The sequence below is a fragment of the Phaseolus vulgaris genome, chromosome 6 (assembly GCF_051622355.1).
Source record: "Phaseolus vulgaris cultivar YP4 chromosome 6, ASM5162235v1, whole genome shotgun sequence".
NCBI lineage: Eukaryota > Viridiplantae > Streptophyta > Magnoliopsida > Fabales > Fabaceae > Phaseolus > Phaseolus vulgaris.
In genome coordinates this window covers 10397366-10418532 of record NC_143503.1, presented here as the reverse complement: position 1 = coordinate 10418532, position 21167 = coordinate 10397366, and the positions used below count along the sequence as shown (strand labels likewise).

Here is a 21167-nt window from a genome sequence, read left to right as displayed (position 1 = left end):
ATTTGGTGTTTCCAAAAATTAACGTGACAAAACTTCAAATGGTCATAACTTTTGATAGAGAAGTCAGATGGAGACGCGTAAAAAATGAAAGTTGTTCGAAATGACGTAACGAATCTAGTTGCCAATTCCCAAAGGGCCCCGAACGCGATAACTCACTGAACTCATCGTTTGATTGTCTAGGCCAGGAAGAAAAACAGAACACAAAAAAGAAATACAAAAATAAGTGCAACATGGGTGTTGAGGTACAACATGAATGAACAAGGTAGGGCAATATTGTAAAATTCATTAAAATAAGGTAGAAATTTATTTTTGATCCAAATTTTTTTGTGGAATCTTGTTTTTGTATATATTTGATGTATGAGTCCTTAGATCGAAGAGAATAGTGATAGATATGGTGTTTCCAAAAATTAACGTGACAAAACTTCAAACGGTCATAACTTTTGATAAAGAAGTCAGATGGAGACGCGTAAAAAATGAAAGTTGTTCGAAATGACGTAACAAATCTCGATGCCAATTCCCGAAGTGCCCCGAACGCGATAACTCACTGAACTCATGGTTTGATTGTCTAGGTCAGGAAGAAAAACAGAACACAAAAAAGAAGTACAAAAGAAGTGCAACACGAGGACTTCCAAGGAGGTCACCCATCCTAGTACTACTCTCGTTCGAGGATGCTTGACTGCGGAGTTATGATGAGATCCAGTGCATTATTGCTGGTATGATCGCACCTGTCAAGTGTAGCAAGATCAATGCCTATATGGGTTACAACTGGGCTTCAGTTTCAAAATGGCTGGACCCCGAGCGCGATAACTCGCTACACAACACTATTTCACAATCGTTTTTCTAGGTACTCGCTACACAACACTAATTTTTTTATATAGAGGGTCAGGAAAAAAAAAAGCACGAAAAAGGTGAACTCGTGGTTTGATTGTCTAGGCCAGGAAGAAGAAAAACAGAACACAAAAAAGAAATACAAAAAGAAGTGCAACATGGATGTTGAGGTACAACATAAATGAACAAGGTAGGGCAATATTGTAAAATTCATTAAAAATAGGTAGATATTTATTTTTGATCCATATTTTTTTGGGGAATCTTGTTTTTGTGTATATTTGATGTGGGAGTCCTTACATCAAATAGAATACTGACAGATTTGGTGTTTCCAAAAATTAACGTGACAAAACTTGAAATGGTTATAACTTTTGATAGAGAAGTCAGATGGAGACGCGTAAAAAATGAAAGTTGTTCGAAATAACGTAACGAATATAGTTGCCAATTTCCGAAGGTCCCCGAACGTGATAACTCACTGAACTCATGGTTTGATTTTCTACGCCAAGAAGAAAAACATAACACAAAAAAGAAATACAAAAAGAAGTGCAACACGAGGACTTCCCAGGAGGTCACCCATCCTAGTACTACTCTCGCCCAAACACGCTTCACTGCGGAGTTCTGATAGGATCCGGTGCATTATTGATGGTATGATCGAACCTATGAAGTGTAGAAAGATCAATGCCTAAAAGGGTTTGCAACTGGGCTTCAGTTTCAAAATAGTTGGACCCTGAACGTGATAACTCGCCACACAACACTATTTCACGATCGTTTTTCTAGGTACTTTAATTTTTTTATTTAGAGGCTCAACAAAAAAAAAATAGCACGAAAAAGGTCAACTCGTGGTTTGATTGTCTAGGCTAGGAAGAAGAAGAAAAACATAACACAAAAAAGAAATACAAAAAGAAGTGCAACATGGGTGTTGAGGTACAACATGAATGAACAAGGTAAGGCAATATTGTAAAATTCATTAAAAATAGGTAGGAATTTATTTTTGATCCAAATTTTTTGTGGAATCTTGTTTTTGATCCAAATTTGTTGTGGAATCTTTTTTTTCTGTATATTTGATGTAGGAGTCCTTAGATCGAAGAGAATAGTGATAGATTTGGTGTTTCCAAAAATTAACGTGACAAAACTTCAAATGGTTATAACTTTTGATAGAAAAGTCAGATGGAGATGCGTAAAAAATGAAAGTTGTTCGAAATGACGTAACGAATATAGTCGCCAATTCCCGAAGGTCCCCGAACGTGATAACTCACTAAACTCATGGTTTGATTGTCTACGCCAAGAAGAAAAACATAATACAAAAAAGAAATACAAAAAGAAGTGCAACACGAGGACTTCCCAGGAGGTCACCCATCCTAGTACTACTCTCGCCCAAACACGCTTCACTGCGGAGTTCTGATAGGATCCGGTGCAGTATTGATGGTATGATCAAACCTATGAAGTGTAGCAAGATCAATGCCTATATGAGTTTGCAACTGGGCTTCAGTTTCAAAATGGTTGGACCCCAAACGCGCTAACTCGCTACACAACACTATTTCACGATCGTTTTTCTAGGTAATTAATTTTTTTATTTAGAGGCTCAACAAAAAAAAAATAGCACGAAAAAGGTCAACTCGTGATTTGATTGTCTAGGCTAGGAAGAAGAAGAAAAACATAACACAAAAAAGAAATACAAAAAGAAGTGCAACATGGGTGTTGAGGTACAACATGAATGAACAAGGTTAGGCAATATTGTAAAATTCATAAAAAATAGGTAGGAATTTATTTTTGATCCAAATTTTTTGTGGAATCTTGTTTTTGTGTATATTTGATGTAGGAGTCCTTAGATCGAAGAGAATAGTGATAGATTTGGTGTTTCCAAAAATTAACGTGACAAAACTTCAAATGGTCATAAGTTTTGATAGAGAAGTCAGATGGAGACGCGTAAAAAATGAAAGTTGTTCGAAATGACGTAACGAATCTAGTTGCCAATTCCCAAAGGGCCCCGAACGCGATAACTCACTGAACTCATCGTTTGATTGTCTAGGCCAGGAAGAAAAACAGAACACAAAAAAGAAATAAAAAAATAAGTGCAACATGGGTGTTGAGGTACAACATGAATGAACAAGGTAGGGCAATATTGTAAAATTCATTAAAATAAGGTAGAAATTTATTTTTGATCCAAATTTTTTTGTGGAATCTTGTTTTTGTATATATTTGATGTAGGAGTCCTTAGATCGAAGAGCATAGTGCTAGATTTGGTGTTTCCAAAAATTAACGTGACAAAATTTCAAATGGTTATAACTTTTGATAGAAAAGTCAGATGGAGATGCGTAAAAAATGAAAGTTGTTCGAAATGACGTAACGAATATAGTCGGCAATTCCCGAAGGTCCCCGAACGTGATAACTCAATGAACTCATGGTTTGATTGTCTACGCCAAGAAGAAAAACATAACACAAAAAAGAAATACAAAAAGAAGTGCAACACGACGACTTCCCAAGAGAGGTCACACATCTTAGTACTACTCTCGCCCAAACACGCTTCAATGCGGAGTTCTGATAGGATCCGGTGCAGTATTGATGATATGGTCAAACCTATGAAGTTTTGCAAGATCAATGCCTATATGGTTTTGCAACTGGGCTTCAGTTTCAAAATGGTTGGACCCCAAACGCGCTAACTCGCTACACAACACTATTTCACGATCGTTTTTCTAGGTACTTTAATTTTTTTATTTAGAGGCTCAACAAAAAAAAAATAGCACGAAAAAGGTCAACTCGTGGTTTGATTGTCTAGGCTAGGAAGAAGAAGAAAAACATAACACAAAAAAGAAATACAAAAAGAAGTGCAACATGGGTGTTGAGGTACAACATGAATGAACAAGGTAAGGCAATATTGTAAAATTCATTAAAAATAGATAGGAATTTATTTATGATCCAAATTTTTTGTGGAATCTTGTTTTTGTGTATATTTGATGTAGGAGTCCTTAGATCGAAGAGAATAGTGATAGATTTGGTGTTTCCAAAAATTAACGTGACAAAACTTCAAATGGTCATAACTTTTGATAGAGAAGTCAGATGGAGACGCGTAAAAAATGAAAGTTGTTCGAAATGACGTAACGAATCTAGTTGCCAATTCCCAAAGGGCCCCGAACGCGATAACTCACTGAACTCATCGTTTGATTGTCTAGGCCAGGAAGAAAAACAGAACACAAAAAAGAAATACAAAAATAAGTGCAACATGGGTGTTGAGGTACAACATGAATGAACAAGGTAGGGCAATATTGTAAAATTCATTAAAATAAGGTAGAAATTTATTTTTGATCCAAATTTTTTTGTGGAATCTTGTTTTTGTATATATTTGATGTATGAGTCCTTAGATCGAAGAGAATAGTGATAGATATGGTGTTTCCAAAAATTAACGTGACAAAACTTCAAACGGTCATAACTTTTGATAAAGAAGTCAGATGGAGACGCGTAAAAAATGAAAGTTGTTCGAAATGACGTAACAAATCTCGATGCCAATTCCCGAAGTGCCCCGAACGCGATAACTCACTGAACTCATGGTTTGATTGTCTAGGTCAGGAAGAAAAACAGAACACAAAAAAGAAGTACAAAAGAAGTGCAACACGAGGACTTCCAAGGAGGTCACCCATCCTAGTACTACTCTCGTTCGAGGATGCTTGACTGCGGAGTTATGATGAGATCCAGTGCATTATTGCTGGTATGATCGCACCTGTCAAGTGTAGCAAGATCAATGCCTATATGGGTTACAACTGGGCTTCAGTTTCAAAATGGCTGGACCCCGAGCGCGATAACTCGCTACACAACACTATTTCACAATCGTTTTTCTAGGTACTCGCTACACAACACTAATTTTTTTATATAGAGGGTCAGGAAAAAAAAAAGCACGAAAAAGGTGAACTCGTGGTTTGATTGTCTAGGCCAGGAAGAAGAAAAACAGAACACAAAAAAGAAATACAAAAAGAAGTGCAACATGGATGTTGAGGTACAACATAAATGAACAAGGTAGGGCAATATTGTAAAATTCATTAAAAATAGGTAGATATTTATTTTTGATCCATATTTTTTTGGGGAATCTTGTTTTTGTGTATATTTGATGTGGGAGTCCTTACATCAAATAGAATACTGACAGATTTGGTGTTTCCAAAAATTAACGTGACAAAACTTGAAATGGTTATAACTTTTGATAGAGAAGTCAGATGGAGACGCGTAAAAAATGAAAGTTGTTCGAAATAACGTAACGAATATAGTTGCCAATTTCCGAAGGTCCCCGAACGTGATAACTCACTGAACTCATGGTTTGATTTTCTACGCCAAGAAGAAAAACATAACACAAAAAAGAAATACAAAAAGAAGTGCAACACGAGGACTTCCCAGGAGGTCACCCATCCTAGTACTACTCTCGCCCAAACACGCTTCACTGCGGAGTTCTGATAGGATCCGGTGCATTATTGATGGTATGATCGAACCTATGAAGTGTAGAAAGATCAATGCCTAAAAGGGTTTGCAACTGGGCTTCAGTTTCAAAATAGTTGGACCCTGAACGTGATAACTCGCCACACAACACTATTTCACGATCGTTTTTCTAGGTACTTTAATTTTTTTATTTAGAGGCTCAACAAAAAAAAAATAGCACGAAAAAGGTCAACTCGTGGTTTGATTGTCTAGGCTAGGAAGAAGAAGAAAAACATAACACAAAAAAGAAATACAAAAAGAAGTGCAACATGGGTGTTGAGGTACAACATGAATGAACAAGGTAAGGCAATATTGTAAAATTCATTAAAAATAGATAGGAATTTATTTTTGATCCAAATTTTTTGTGGAATCTTGTTTTTGATCCAAATTTGTTGTGGAATCTTTTTTTTCTGTATATTTGATGTAGGAGTCCTTAGATCGAAGAGAATAGTGATAGATTTGGTGTTTCCAAAAATTAACGTGACAAAACTTCAAATGGTTATAACTTTTGATAGAAAAGTCAGATGGAGATGCGTAAAAAATGAAAGTTGTTCGAAATGACGTAACGAATATAGTCGCCAATTCCCGAAGGTCCCCGAACGTGATAACTCACTAAACTCATGGTTTGATTGTCTACGCCAAGAAGAAAAACATAATACAAAAAAGAAATACAAAAAGAAGTGCAACACGAGGACTTCCCAGGAGGTCACCCATCCTAGTACTACTCTCGCCCAAACACGCTTCACTGCGGAGTTCTGATAGGATCCGGTGCAGTATTGATGGTATGATCAAACCTATGAAGTGTAGCAAGATCAATGCCTATATGAGTTTGCAACTGGGCTTCAGTTTCAAAATGGTTGGACCCCAAACGCGCTAACTCGCTACACAACACTATTTCACGATCGTTTTTCTAGGTAATTAATTTTTTTATTTAGAGGCTCAACAAAAAAAAAATAGCACGAAAAAGGTCAACTCGTGATTTGATTGTCTAGGCTAGGAAGAAGAAGAAAAACATAACACAAAAAAGAAATACAAAAAGAAGTGCAACATGGGTGTTGAGGTACAACATGAATGAACAAGGTTAGGCAATATTGTAAAATTCATAAAAAATAGGTAGGAATTTATTTTTGATCCAAATTTTTTGTGGAATCTTGTTTTTGTGTATATTTGATGTAGGAGTCCTTAGATCGAAGAGAATAGTGATAGATTTGGTGTTTCCAAAAATTAACGTGACAAAACTTCAAATGGTCATAAGTTTTGATAGAGAAGTCAGATGGAGACGCGTAAAAAATGAAAGTTGTTCGAAATGACGTAACGAATCTAGTTGCCAATTCCCAAAGGGCCCCGAACGCGATAACTCACTGAACTCATCGTTTGATTGTCTAGGCCAGGAAGAAAAACAGAACACAAAAAAGAAATAAAAAAATAAGTGCAACATGGGTGTTGAGGTACAACATGAATGAACAAGGTAGGGCAATATTGTAAAATTCATTAAAATAAGGTAGAAATTTATTTTTGATCCAAATTTTTTTGTGGAATCTTGTTTTTGTATATATTTGATGTAGGAGTCCTTAGATCGAAGAGCATAGTGCTAGATTTGGTGTTTCCAAAAATTAACGTGACAAAATTTCAAATGGTTATAACTTTTGATAGAAAAGTCAGATGGAGATGCGTAAAAAATGAAAGTTGTTCGAAATGACGTAACGAATATAGTCGGCAATTCCCGAAGGTCCCCGAACGTGATAACTCAATGAACTCATGGTTTGATTGTCTACGCCAAGAAGAAAAACATAACACAAAAAAGAAATACAAAAAGAAGTGCAACACGACGACTTCCCAAGAGAGGTCACACATCTTAGTACTACTCTCGCCCAAACACGCTTCAATGCGGAGTTCTGATAGGATCCGGTGCAGTATTGATGATATGGTCAAACCTATGAAGTTTTGCAAGATCAATGCCTATATGGTTTTGCAACTGGGCTTCAGTTTCAAAATGGTTGGACCCCAAACGCGCTAACTCGCTACACAACACTATTTCACGATCGTTTTTCTAGGTACTTTAATTTTTTTATTTAGAGGCTCAACAAAAAAAAAATAGCACGAAAAAGGTCAACTCGTGGTTTGATTGTCTAGGCTAGGAAGAAGAAGAAAAACATAACACAAAAAAGAAATACAAAAAGAAGTGCAACATGGGTGTTGAGGTACAACATGAATGAACAAGGTAAGGCAATATTGTAAAATTCATTAAAAATAGATAGGAATTTATTTTTGATCCAAATTTTTTGTGGAATCTTGTTTTTGTGTATATTTGATGTAGGAGTCCTTAGATCGAAGAGAATAGTGATAGATTTGGTGTTTCCAAAAATTAACGTGACAAAACTTCAAATGGTCATAACTTTTGATAGAGAAGTCAGATGGAGACGCGTAAAAAATGAAAGTTGTTCGAAATGACGTAACGAATCTAGTTGTCAATTCTCAAAGGGCCCCGAACGCGATAATTCACTGAACTCATCGTTTGATTGTCTAGGCAAGGAAGAAAAACAGAACACAAAAAAGAAATACAAAAATAAGTGCAACATGGGTGTTGAGGTACAACATGAATGAACAAGGTAGGGCAATATTGTAAAATTCTTTAAAATAAGGTAGAAATTTATTTTTGATCTAAATTTTTTTGTGGAATCTTGTTTTTGTATATATTTGATGTAGGAGTCCTTAGATCGAAGAGCATAGTGCTAGATTTGGTGTTTCCAAAAATTAACGTGACAAAACTTCAAATGGTTATAACTTTTGATAGAAAAGTCAGATGGAGATGCGTAAAAAATGAAAGTTGTTCGAAATGACGTAACGAATATAGTCGCCAATTCCAGAAGGTCCCCGAACGTGATAACTCACTGAACTCATGGTTTGATTGTCTACGCCAAGAAGAAAAACATAACACAAAAAAGAAATACAAAAAGAAGTGCAACACGAGTACTTCCCAAGAGGTCACCCATCTTAGTACTACTCTCGCCCAAACACGCTTCACTGCGGAGTTTTGATAGGATCCGGTGCAGTATTGATGGTATGGTCAAACCTATGAAGTGTAGCAAGATCAATGCCTATATGGGTTTGCAACTGGGCTTCAGTTTCAAAATGGTTGGACCCCAAACGCGCTAACTCGCTACACAACACTATTTCACGATCGTTTTTCTAGGTACTTTAATTTTTTTATTTAGAGGCTCAACAAAAAAAAAAATAGCACGAAAAAGGTCAACTCGTGGTTTGATTGTCTAGGCTAGGAAGAAGAAGAAAAACATAACACAAAAAAGAAATACAAAAAGAAGTGCAACATGGGTGTTGAGGTACAACATGAATGAACAAGGTTAGGCAATATTGTAAAATTCATTAAAAATAGGTAGGAATTTATTTATGATCCAAATTTTTTGTGGAATCTTGTTTTTGTGTATATTTGATGTAGGAGTCCTTAGATCGAAGAGAATAGTGATAGATTTGGTGTTTCCAAAAATTAATGTGACAAAACTTCAAATGGTCATAACTTTTGATAGAGAAGTCAGATGGAGACGCGTAAAAAATGAAAGTTGTTCGAAATGACGTAACGAATCTAGTTGCCAATTCCCAAAGGGCCCCGAACGCGATAACTCACTGAACTCATCGTTTGATTGTCTAGGCCAGGAAGAAAAACAGAACACAAAAAAGAAATACAAAAATAAGTGCAACATGGGTGTTGAGGTACAACATGAATGAACAAGGTAGGGCAATATTGTAAAATTCATTAAAATAAGGTAGAAATTTATTTTTGATCCAAATTTTTTTGTGGAATCTTGTTTTTGTATATATTTGATGTAGGAGTCCTTAGATCGAAGAGCATAGTGCTAGATTTGGTGTTTCCAAAAATTAACGTGACAAAACTTCAAATGGTCATAAGTTTTGATAGAGAAGTCAGATGGAGACGCGTAAAAAATGAAAGTTGTTCGAAATGACGTAACGAATCTAGTTGCCAATTTACGGAGGGCCCCGAACGCGATAACTCACTGAACTCATCGTTTGATTGTCTAGGCCAGGAAGAGAAACAGAACACAAAAAAGAAATACAAAAATAAGTGCAACATGGGTGTTGAGGTACAACATGAATGAACAAGGTAGGGCAATATTGTTAAATTCATTAAAATAAGGTAGAAATTTAGTTTTGATCCAAATTTTTTTGTGGAATCTTGTTTTTGTATATATTTGATGTAGGAGTCCTTAGATCGAAGAGCATAGTGCTAGATTTGGTGTTTCCAAAAATTAACGTGACAAAACTTCAAATGGTTATAACTTTTGATAGAAAAGTCAGATGGAGATGCGTAAAAAATGAAAGTTGTTCGAAATGACGTAACGAATATAGTCGCCAATTCCCGAAGGTCCCCGAACGTGATAACTCACTGAACTCATGGTTTGATTGTCTACGCCAAGAAGAAAAACATAACACAAAAAAGAAATACAAAAAGAAGAGCAACACGAGGACTTCCCAAGAGGTCACCCATCTTAGTACTACTCTCGCCCAAACACGCTTCACTGCGGAGTTCTGATAGGATCTGGTGCAGTATTGATGGTATGGTCAAACCTATGAAGTGTAGCAAGATCAATGCCTATATGGGTTTGCAACTGGGCTTCAGTTTCAAAATGGTTGGACCCCAAACGCGCTAACTCGCTACACAACACTATTTCACGATCGTTTTTCTAGGTACTTTAATTTTTTTATTTAGAGGCTCAACAAAAAAAAAATAGCACGAAAAAGGTCAACTCGTGGTTTGATTGTCTAGGGTAGGAAGAAGAAGAAAAATATAACACAAAAAAGAAATACAAAAAGAAGTGCAAAATGGGTGTTGAGGTACAACATGAATGAACAAGGTAAGGCAATATTGTAAAATTTATTAAAAATAGGTAGGAATTTATTTTTGATCCAAATTTTTTGTGGAATCTTGTTTTTGTGTATATTTGATGTAGGAGTCCTTAGATCGAAGAGAATAGTGATAGATTTGGTGTTTCCAAAAATTAATGTGACAAAACTTCAAATGGTCATAACTTTTGATAGAGAAGTCAGATGGAGACGCGTAAAAAATGAAAGTTGTTCGAAATGACGTAACGAATCTAGTTGCCAATTCCCAAAGGGCCCCGAACGCGATAACTCACTGAACTCATCGTTTGATTGTCTAGGCCAGGAAGAAAAACAGAACACAAAAAAGAAATACAAAAATAAGTGCAACATGGGTGTTGAGGTACAACATGAATGAACAAGGTAGGGCAATATTGTAAAATTCATTAAAATAAGGTAGAAATTTATTTTTGATCCAAATTTTTTTGTGGAATCTTGTTTTTGTATATATTTGATGTAGGAGTCCTTAGATCGAAGAGCATAGTGCTAGATTTGGTGTTTCCAAAAATTAACGTGACAAAACTTCAAATGGTCATAAGTTTTGATAGAGAAGTCAGATGGAGACGCGTAAAAAATGAAAGTTGTTCGAAATGACGTAACGAATCTAGTTGCCAATTTACGGAGGGCCCCGAACGCGATAACTCACTGAACTCATCGTTTGATTGTCTAGGCCAGGAAGAGAAACAGAACACAAAAAAGAAATACAAAAATAAGTGCAACATGGGTGTTGAGGTACAACATGAATGAACAAGGTAGGGCAATATTGTTAAATTCATTAAAATAAGGTAGAAATTTAGTTTTGATCCAAATTTTTTTGTGGAATCTTGTTTTTGTATATATTTGATGTAGGAGTCCTTAGATCGAAGAGCATAGTGCTAGATTTGGTGTTTCCAAAAATTAACGTGACAAAACTTCAAATGGTTATAACTTTTGATAGAAAAGTCAGATGGAGATGCGTAAAAAATGAAAGTTGTTCGAAATGACGTAACGAATATAGTCGCCAATTCCCGAAGGTCCCCGAACGTGATAACTCACTGAACTCATGGTTTGATTGTCTACGCCAAGAAGAAAAACATAACACAAAAAAGAAATACAAAAAGAAGAGCAACACGAGGACTTCCCAAGAGGTCACCCATCTTAGTACTACTCTCGCCCAAACACGCTTCACTGCGGAGTTCTGATAGGATCTGGTGCAGTATTGATGGTATGGTCAAACCTATGAAGTGTAGCAAGATCAATGCCTATATGGGTTTGCAACTGGGCTTCAGTTTCAAAATGGTTGGACCCCAAACGCGCTAACTCGCTACACAACACTATTTCACGATCGTTTTTCTAGGTACTTTAATTTTTTTATTTAGAGGCTCAACAAAAAAAAAATAGCACGAAAAAGGTCAACTCGTGGTTTGATTGTCTAGGGTAGGAAGAAGAAGAAAAATATAACACAAAAAAGAAATACAAAAAGAAGTGCAAAATGGGTGTTGAGGTACAACATGAATGAACAAGGTAAGGCAATATTGTAAAATTTATTAAAAATAGGTAGGAATTTATTTTTGATCCAAATTTTTTGTGGAATCTTGTTTTTGTGTATATTTGATGTAGGAGTCCTTAGATCGAAGAGAATAGTGATAGATTTGGTGTTTCCAAAAATTAACGTGACAAAACTTCAAATGGTCATAACTTTTGATAGAGAAGTCAGATGGAGACGCGTAAACAATGAAAGTTGTTCGAAATGACGTAACGAATCTAGTTGCCAATTTACGGAGGGCCTCGAACGCGATAACTCACTGAACTCATCGTTTGATTGTCTAGGCCAGGAAGAAAAACAGAACACAAAAAAGAAATACAAAAATAAGTGCAACATGGGTGTTGAGGTACAACATGAATGAACAAGGTAGGGCTATATTGTAAAATTCATTAAAATAAGGTAGAAATTTATTTTTGATCCAAATTTTTTGTGGAATCTTGTTTTTGTGTATATTTGATGTAGGAGTCCTTAGATCGAAGAGAATAGTGATAGATTTGGTGTTTCCAAAAATTAACGTGACAAAACTTCAAATTGTCATAACTTTTGATAGAGAAGTCAGATGGAGACGCGTAAACAATGAAAGTTGTTCGAAATGACGTAACGAATCTAGTTGCCAATTTACGGAGGGCCCCGAACGCGATAACTCACTGAACTCATTGTTTGATTGTCTAGGCCAGGAAGAAAAACAGAACACAAAAAAGAAATACAAAAATAAGTGCAACATGGGTGTTGAGGGACAACATGAATGAACAAGGTAGGGCAATATTGTAAAATTCATTCAAATAAGGTAGAAATTTAATTTTGATCTAAATTTTTTTGTGGAATCTTGTTTTTGTATATATTTTATGTAGGAGTCCTTAGATCGAATAACATAGTGCTAGATTTGGTGTTTCCAAAAATTAACGTGACAAAATTTCAAATGGTTATAACTTTTGATAGAAAAGTCAGATGGAGATGCGTAAAAAATGAAAGTTGTTCGAAATGACGTAACGAATATAGTCGCCAATTCCCGAAGGTCCCCTAACGTGATAACTCACTGAACTCATGGATTGATTGTCTACGCCAAGAAGAAAAACATAACACAAAAAAGAAATACAAAAAGAAGTGCAACACGAGGACTTCCCAAGAGGTCACCCATCTTAGTACTACTCTCGCCCAAACACGCTTCACTGCGGAGTTCTGATAGGATCCGGTGCAGTATTGATGGTATGGTCAAACCTATGAAGTGTAGCAAGATCAATGCCTATATGGGTTTGCAACTGGGCTTCAGTTTCAAAATGGTTGGACCCCAAACGCGCTAACTCGCTACACAACACTATTTCACGATCGTTTTTCTAGGTACTTTAATTTTTTTATTTAGAGGCTCAACAAAAAAAAAATAGCACGAAAAAGGTCAACTCGTGGTTTGATTGTCTAGGCTAGGAAGAAGAAGAAAAATATAACACAAAAAAGAAATACAAAAAGAAGTGCAACATGGGTGTTGAGGTACAACATGAATGAACAAGGTAAGGCAATATTGTAAAATTCAAAAAAAATAGGTAGGAATTTATTTTTGATCCAAATTTTTTGTGGAATCTTGTTTTTGTGTATATTTGATTTAGGAGTCCTTAGATCGAAGAGAATAGTGATAGATTTGGTGTTTCCAAAAATTAACGTGACAAAATTTCAAATGGTCATAACTTTTGATAGAGAAGTCAGATGGAGACGCGTAAAAAATGAAAGTTGTTCGAAATGACGTAACGAATCTAGTTGCCAATTCCCAAAGGGCCCCGAACGCGATAACTCACTGAACTCATCGTTTGATTGTCTAGGCCAGGAAGAAAAACAGAACACAAAAAAGAAATACAAAAATAAGTGCAACATGGGTGTTGAGGTACAACATGAATGAACAAGGTAGGGCAACATTGTAAAATTCATTAAAATAAGGTAGAAATTTATTTTTGATCCAAATTTTTTTGTGGAATCTTGTTTTTGTATATATTTGATGTAGGAGTCCTTAGATCGAAGAGCATAGTGCTAGATTTGGTGTTTCCAAAAATTAACGTGACAAAACTTCAAATGGTTATAACTTTTGATAGAAAAGTCAGATGGAGATGCGTAAAAAATGAAAGTTGTTCGAAATGACGTAACGAATATAGTCGCCAATTCCCGAAGGTCCCCGAACGTGATAACTCACTGAACTCATGGTTTGATTGTCTACGCCAAGAAGAAAAACATAACACAAAAAAGAAATACAAAAGGAAGTGCGACACGAGGACTTCCCAGGAGGTCACCCATCCTAGTACTACTCTCGCCCAAACATGCTTCACTGCGGAGTTCTGATAGGATTCGGTGCAGTATTGATGGTATGATTGATGAGAATCAACTAAAGGTGGCTTTTTATAATGAAGAACAAGATCATTTGCCTTCACATTTAAAGTTTTTCTTGTTAATCTTTGCAAAAGATAAATCCCAAGCCCAAGCCCAAGCCCAAGAAGGCCAAAGCCCACAAAAGCCCAAAGACCATCCCATGAAGGGCAAGGCCAAGTTTTAAATAAATTTTGTTTGAAGGTGCTTAGAGGGAAACATTAGAAACCTCTATTGTTAAAGCATCTTTTAGTCTTTAGTTAAGAGTCTTAGGGGGGGTGTGTTAGTAGATAGGTGTAGGAGTAAATAAGGAGGTGCCAAAGTGATAGAAAGGATCACACCTTCCTCATGCTTTGTTTTAGGCGCAAATTCTAGAAGCTTTTTGGGAGGGAGTTTTTGAATTTGTGTAGCTTACATTTCAGCACCTTAGGCTATAAATAGAGGTGCTCTCTTTGTAAATTTCAGATTGGAATTAATCTAAGAAAACTCTACTCAAATTTTGAGTGAACTTTGGAGAGCTTTTGGAGCCTTCTTCTCTAGTCTTATCTTGATGGATCATTGGAGTCCTCAAGTGGCGGCATCACTCTCATCTAGGAGCATTCCACACTTCTAGTGGCGAGATCATCCAACATTCTTCCATCTTCATGAGCACTCTCTTCTCCTTCCTTTCTTCTTTTTCAATTGTTCATGTTGTCTTGTGTTCTTGAGTTGTTTTGGTTCGGTTTTTCTATTTTCCAGCACCTATGTTCTGTTCTTGCTTTTAATTTCTATTTTGTTCGGTTCATATGTTTACTTGTTCAATTCTGTTTGGTCATTCCAGTTTTTACTCTCTTTGTTGATTCAATTTGACAATATTTGGTTCATCCAAATGAGTTTGGGATTTGGTACTAGTTTTTGGTGAGTTCTTGTCTTAGAACAATGATCCAACTCTAAGAAAAGTGCCTCTATAATGTCCAGCTCAAGGTGATTCCTAAGAATGTCAAGAATCATTCTCTATATGGCTAGTGGAATCACATCAATGATCAAACCTATGAAGTGTAGCAAGATCAATGCCTATATGGGTTTGCAACTGGGCTTCAGTTTCAAAATGGTTGGACACCAAACGCGCTAACTAGCTACACAACACTATTTCACGATCGTTTTTCTAGGTACTTTAATTTTTTTATTTAGAGGCTCAACAAAAAAAAAAAATTGCACGAAAAAGGTCAACTCGTGGTTTGATTGTCTAGGCTAGGAAGAAGAAGAAAAACATAACACAAAAAAGAAATACAAAAAGAAGTGCAACATGGGTGTTGAGGTACAACATGAATGAACAAGGTAAGGCAATATTGTAAAATTCATTAAAAATAGGTAGGAATTTATTTTTGATACAAATTTTTTGTGGAATCTTGTTTTTGTGTATATTTGATGTAGGAGTCCTTAGATCGAAGAGAATAGTGATAGATTTGGTGTTTCCAAAAATTAACGTGACAAAACTTTAAACTGTCATAACTTTTGATAGAGAAGTCAGATAGAGACGCGTAAAAAATGAAAGTTGTTCGAAATGACGTAACGAATCTAGTTGCCAATTTACGGAGGGCCCCGAACGCGATAACTCACTGAACTCCTCGTTTGATTGTCTAGGCCAGGAAGAAAAACAGAACACAAAAAAGAAATACAAAAATAAGTGCAACACGAGCACTTCCCAGGAGGTCAGCCATCCTAGTACACTCTCGTCCAAGCACGCTTCACTGCGGAATTCTGATGGGATCCGGTGCATTGGTGCTGGTATGATCGCACCTGTCAAGTGTAGCAAGATCAATGCCTATATGGGTTTTCAACTGGGCTTCAGTTTCAAAATGGATGGACCCCGATCACGATAACTCTCTACACAACACTATTTCACGATCGTTTTTGTAGGTACTTTAACTTTTTTATTTAGAGTGTTAGCGAAAAAAAATAGCACGAAAAAGGTGAAATCGTGGTTTGATTGTCTAGGTCAGGAAGAAGAAGAAAAACATAACACAAAAAAGAAATACAAAAAGAAGTGCAACATTGGTGTTGAGGTACAACATGACTGAACAACGAAGGGCAAGATTGTAAATTTCATTAAAAATAGATAGAAATTTATTTTTGATCCAAATTTTTTTGTGGAATCTTGTTTTTGGGTATATTTGGTGTAGAAGTCCTTAGATTGAAGAGAATAGTGATAGATTTGGTGTTTCCAAAAATTAACGTGACAAAACTTCAAACGGTCATAACATTTGATAGAATTTGGCCTGAGAGTAATATTGAAAAATTCATTAAAAATAGGTAAAAAATGATTTTTATCCAAATTTTTTTCTGGTAATTCTGTTGAGGGTATATTTGACGGAGGAGTCCTCACATTTTGGAAAAAAATTTAAGATTTTTAGTTGTTGAGAATTTTTTGTGAAAAACTTCAAACGGCCATAGCTTTTGATCGGAAAGTCGGATGGAGACGCGTAAAAAATGAAAGTTGTTCGAAATGACGTAACGAATCTAGTTGCCAATTCCCAAAGGGCCCTAAACGCGATAACTCGCTGAACTCATGGTTTGATTGTCTAGGCCAGGAAGAAAAACATAACACAAAAAATAAGTACAAAAAGAAGTGCTACACGAGGACTTCCCAAGAGGTCAACCATTCTAGTACTACTCTCGCCCAAGCACGTTTATCTGCGGAGTTCTGATGGGATCCGGTGCATTAGTGCTGGTATGATCGCACCTATCAAGTGTAGCAAGATCATTGCCTATATGTGTTTGCAACTGGGCTTTAGTTTCAAAATGGTTGGACCCCAAACGCGATAACTCGCTACACAACACTATTTCACGATCTTTTTTCTAAGTACTTTAATTTTTTTATTTAGAGGGTCAGCAAAAAAAAAAAAAATAGCACGAAAAAGGTGAACTCATGGTGATAACTTTTGATAGATTTTGGCCTGGGAGTAATATTGAAAAAATCATTAAAAATAGGTAAAAATTGATTTTTGATCCAATATTTTTTCTGGAAACTCTGTTGAGGGTATATTTGACGGAGGAGTCCTCACAGTTTGGAAAAAAACGAAAGATTTTTAGTTGTTGAGAATTTTTTGTGAAAAACTTCAAACGTCTATAACTTTTTATCGGGAAGTCGGATGGAGACGCGTAAAAAATGAAAGTTTTTCGAAATGACGTAACGAATCTAGTTGCCAATTTCCGAAGGGCCCCGAACGCGATAACTCACTGAACTCATGGTTTGATTGTCTAGGCCAGGAAGAAAAACAGAACACAAAAACTAAATACAAAAAGTAGTGCAACACGAGGACTTCCCAGGAGGACACCCATCCTAGTACTACTCTCGCTCAAGCACGCTTGACTGCTGAGTTATGATGGGATCTGGTGCATTAGTGCTGTTATGATCGCACCTGTCAAGTGTAGTAAGATCAATGCCTATATGGGTTTGCAACTGGGCTTCAGTTTCAAAATGGTTGGACTCCGAACGCGATAACACGCTACACAAAACTATTTCAGGATCGTTTTTCTAGGTACTTTAATTTTTTTATTTAGAGGGTCAGCAAAAAAAAAATAGCCCGAAAAAGGTGAACTCGTGGTCATAACTTTTGATAGATTTTGGCATGGCAGTAATATTGAAAAATTCATTAAAAATAGGTAAAAAATGAGTTTTGATCCAAATTTTTTTCTGGTAACTCTATTGAGGTTATATTTGACGGAGGAGTGCTCACAGGTTGGAAAACAATGAGAGATTTTGAGTTGCTGAGAATTTTTGGTGGAAAACTTCAAACGGCCATAACTTTTTATCGGGAAGTCGGATGGAGACGCGTAAAAAATGAAAGTTGTTCGAAATGACGTAACAAATCTAGTTGCCAATTCTCGAAGGGCCCCGAACGCGATAACTCACTGAAGTCAAGGTTTGATTGTCTAGGCCAGGAAGAAAAACAGAACACAAAAAATAAATACAAAAAGAAGTGCAACACGAGGATTTCCCAGGAGGTCACCCATCCTAGTACTACTCTCGCCCCAACACGCTTGCCTACGGAGTTCTGATGGGATCCGGTGCATTAGTGCTGGTATGATCGCACCTGTCAAGTGTAGCAAGATCAATGCCTATATGGGTTTGCAACTGGGCTTCAGTTTCAAAATGGTTGGACCCCGAACGCGATGACTTGCTACAGAACACTATTTCACGATCGTTTTTCTAGGTACTTTAATTTTTTTATATAGAGGGTCAGCAAAAAAAAAAAAATAGCACGAAAAAGGTGAACTCGTGGTCATAACTTTTGATAGGTTTTGGCCTGGCAGTAATATTGAAAAATTCATTAAAAATAGGTAAAAAATGATTTTTGATCCAAATTGTTCCTGCCGGTTGACCGGGATCGTCTTTGCGCGTGGCTTGTCCTCGCGAGCAAGGTCACCTTCGTCCTGCTTCGTCTGTGAGTACCTGAATGAAGTGAACAAAGGGCGCCCTCGCGGCCGTTTGCAGTCCGACGATCAAGTCAGCTAGCGAGAAACACCAAAGTGACTGAAAACTATATGATAATCTCAATGACTGAAACTGTGTGGCTAAAACTGTGTTGCCCTAATTGCCTTGTGCTCCCTGCGGGGTGCTGCGAAGACAACTGGGGTTTGTCCTCTGTGTGACTTATGAGAATTAGGTTAAAACTCGTGTAGCTGTGAAAGCGTACCTAACTAGGGTTCTTCGTGCCCTTTATATAGGTGAAAACTAGGGTTTACCTTTGCGCTACTGCTCTTATCTAGGGTTCCTTGGAGAAGGTCCTTGCGCCGCTATTCCTAGGATCTGAGCGTATCTGGCACATGGACTTCCCTTATCTGGAGTGCAATGAATAACCTTGTGGCCGCTTGGGTTCTAACTTGAGTGTCGTATCTCTCGCGCCATCATACTTCGTGGGTGCCCTAATTAATCACGTGTCATGCATGCAGCCTTCCTTGGAGATCTTTAATGAGCACGTGGGCATTGTCACGTGCCCCTTTGACTTGATCGTTTGTTCTGTGCGGAGGGTCCCACAGTGCCGCCGCCCAGCTTAGGGTTACTCTATCGTGTGGGCCCTCTTCTCTGCGAAATGCTTCTGTCACACGGGTTGACTCTTCGGACGATGTCTTACTTGGGCGACGTCTCGCTTGGGCGACGTCTTGCTTAGGCGATGTCCTTCTCTTGGGCGATGACTCATCTTGGCGGTGACACATCTCAGCGATAACCGATTATGTATAATGCAGAACGTCGCTTCTACATACGGCGACTATGTTGACTTCTTGACCACCTACCTTTCTCTTGTCCACGTCATCACACCCGATGACCTGGTCGGTACACAAGCCCCCCAGTCTTGAGCTGATCACTTGTTTTCAGCGAAAAGACTAAGGCCTCGCCCCTGTCGCCCTCGCGGCGTTTGACGACGTGTCGCTCTCCGACCGATTGATGTGACCTTTCTGCATCGCCGGCGCGACGTACCCTCAAGGACTCTGACGACGCGATATTCTCTGATCCAAAAAGGTGACACTTCAGTCCGCACCTCCATCTTGTGACACGTGGCCCAATTGTAAGGCACTCGCTTTAATGTCCTTTACTGTTTCAACTGTAACACTCGAATCTTTGAAAACCCCGTACCTTAACTCACTGACTTGACCTCTTTCACATCTTTCTTGCACCATTCATCTTCTTCTCAAGAACCCCTTGTTCCACGTTCTTTCCTTACAAACTTCCCTTCTATTCCGCCGCTGGACCTTTCCTCCTTGACCTTCAGTTTCTTTGCTGACAGTTGCATACTAAAATGTCTACCAACCCTTCTTTCTCCAGAGTGGGTCACAAGGATATTTACCCCTGGGCTTCGAGTGAACTTCTTGACGAATGCTCTTGCTTTCTCTCCACCAGGGCCCTGAGGGAACACGTGGGGGAAGAGTGTTCCTATGATCGTCGTGCCTTCGCAAAGAGGCACGACGACGACATCGTCGTGCTCCCTTGCACCTTAGGGGAGCCGGTATGCGGGGATGAGCGATCCAACAACGGAGTCCCCTTTTTCTATTTTTACCAGGTGGTCTTCAAACGCGTCGGTGTGCGCCTCCCTTTTTCTAGGTTCGAGAGAGAGAGCTGCTGACAGAGATGAACACTGCCCCAGCCCAACTGTAACCTAACAGTTGGGCCTTCGTTAAGGCCTTTGACATTCTGCTTGGCTTCCTTGGATGCACACCCTCTGTGGACATCTTTCTTCACTTCTTTGAGGTGAAGAGGCAGAGAAACAACCTTTGGGTGACTCTCAGCAACGTCCCTGGTAGGATTCTTTTGACCCCTTTCCAGCAAACCTTCACAGGGTGGAAAGGCAGGTTCTTCAAGGTGTGCTGTTCTGACCTGGTGCCCTCTGCCCTGGACGGCTTTCCTTTGTATTGGACAAAGGACGCCAGAGCCTTGAAATCTAAACCCCTTAAGAAGTTGTCTTCAAGGGATCAGGAAGCTTGCAAGATCCTGGCGGGTGTTGGAGGTTTTGACGCGGCTGCTCTAATAAGCTTGGAGTATAATGCCGAGCTTCTGGAAAAATATATAGGTGCGTGAGGTTTTCCTTATGATCCTCCTACTTTCTGTTTTTGTTGGATTTCTTGTATGATTTTGCTTGGAAGTACTTTGTTTCACGTCTGTCTCTTACTGTACTTTACTCCTATTTTACGTAGGTTCGAAGATAAACGATCATCAGAGGGCACTGCTGACTCAGGCTTTGAGGTTCAGAGACGGGGCTTCTTCGTCGTATCGCTTAAACTCTGGGCGCCACTGATGAGTGATATGTTCTCGCTTCCTGCGCAGACATTAGGATGTGTATAGGATTATTTTTTTCATCTTGCAACTGTCATAAACTCCGTCTATACCTCTAACGCTGGCTTTACGTTTTTCTTTATGTTGAATGCTGTTCCACTTATTTTTGCATGCTTGCGTTCTTTGCCATGCTGCGCACGCTACTCCCATTATCCCCTTCGCTATGCTTGGCGTGAATTTCTTAGATAACATTTGCTTGTTTCCCCATTCCTTAAATACCCTGCTTCTGATTATTTCACTTATGGCTCTGCTCGGCCTTCATTTTTGTGAGGGATGCCCGCTCGTTTG

At 37.9% G+C, this 21167-nt stretch overlaps 1 non-coding gene and 13 pseudogenes across 1 annotated transcript; all 14 read right to left on the bottom strand.

The window, feature by feature from the left end:
* Positions 1-608: 608 nt before the first annotated feature.
* Positions 609-727, bottom strand: LOC150026624 (5S ribosomal RNA; annotated as a pseudogene).
* Positions 728-1365: 638 nt separating this feature from the next.
* LOC137833670 (5S ribosomal RNA) lies at positions 1366-1484 on the bottom strand (annotated as a pseudogene).
* A 661-nt stretch (positions 1485-2145) lies between these two features.
* On the bottom strand, positions 2146-2264 carry LOC150026623 (5S ribosomal RNA; annotated as a pseudogene).
* A 2159-nt stretch (positions 2265-4423) lies between these two features.
* LOC150026622 (5S ribosomal RNA) lies at positions 4424-4542 on the bottom strand (annotated as a pseudogene).
* A 638-nt stretch (positions 4543-5180) lies between these two features.
* On the bottom strand, positions 5181-5299 carry LOC150026621 (5S ribosomal RNA; annotated as a pseudogene).
* A 661-nt stretch (positions 5300-5960) lies between these two features.
* On the bottom strand, positions 5961-6079 carry LOC137833685 (5S ribosomal RNA; annotated as a pseudogene).
* A 2160-nt stretch (positions 6080-8239) lies between these two features.
* LOC137817713 (5S ribosomal RNA) lies at positions 8240-8358 on the bottom strand (annotated as a pseudogene).
* Positions 8359-9768: 1410 nt separating this feature from the next.
* On the bottom strand, positions 9769-9887 carry LOC137817712 (5S ribosomal RNA; annotated as a pseudogene).
* Positions 9888-11296: 1409 nt separating this feature from the next.
* LOC150026620 (5S ribosomal RNA) lies at positions 11297-11415 on the bottom strand (annotated as a pseudogene).
* A 1408-nt stretch (positions 11416-12823) lies between these two features.
* Positions 12824-12942, bottom strand: LOC137833687 (5S ribosomal RNA; annotated as a pseudogene).
* Positions 12943-15731: 2789 nt separating this feature from the next.
* On the bottom strand, positions 15732-15849 carry LOC137817644 (5S ribosomal RNA; annotated as a pseudogene).
* An 824-nt stretch (positions 15850-16673) lies between these two features.
* On the bottom strand, positions 16674-16792 carry LOC137817647 (5S ribosomal RNA; annotated as a pseudogene).
* Positions 16793-17352: 560 nt separating this feature from the next.
* LOC137817645 (5S ribosomal RNA) lies at positions 17353-17471 on the bottom strand (annotated as a pseudogene).
* A 556-nt stretch (positions 17472-18027) lies between these two features.
* Positions 18028-18146, bottom strand: LOC137817651 (5S ribosomal RNA). Its single transcript, XR_011081998.1, has one exon. It is a non-coding gene; the product is annotated as a 5S ribosomal RNA (ribosomal RNA).
* Between the last annotated feature and the right edge of the window lie 3021 nt (positions 18147-21167).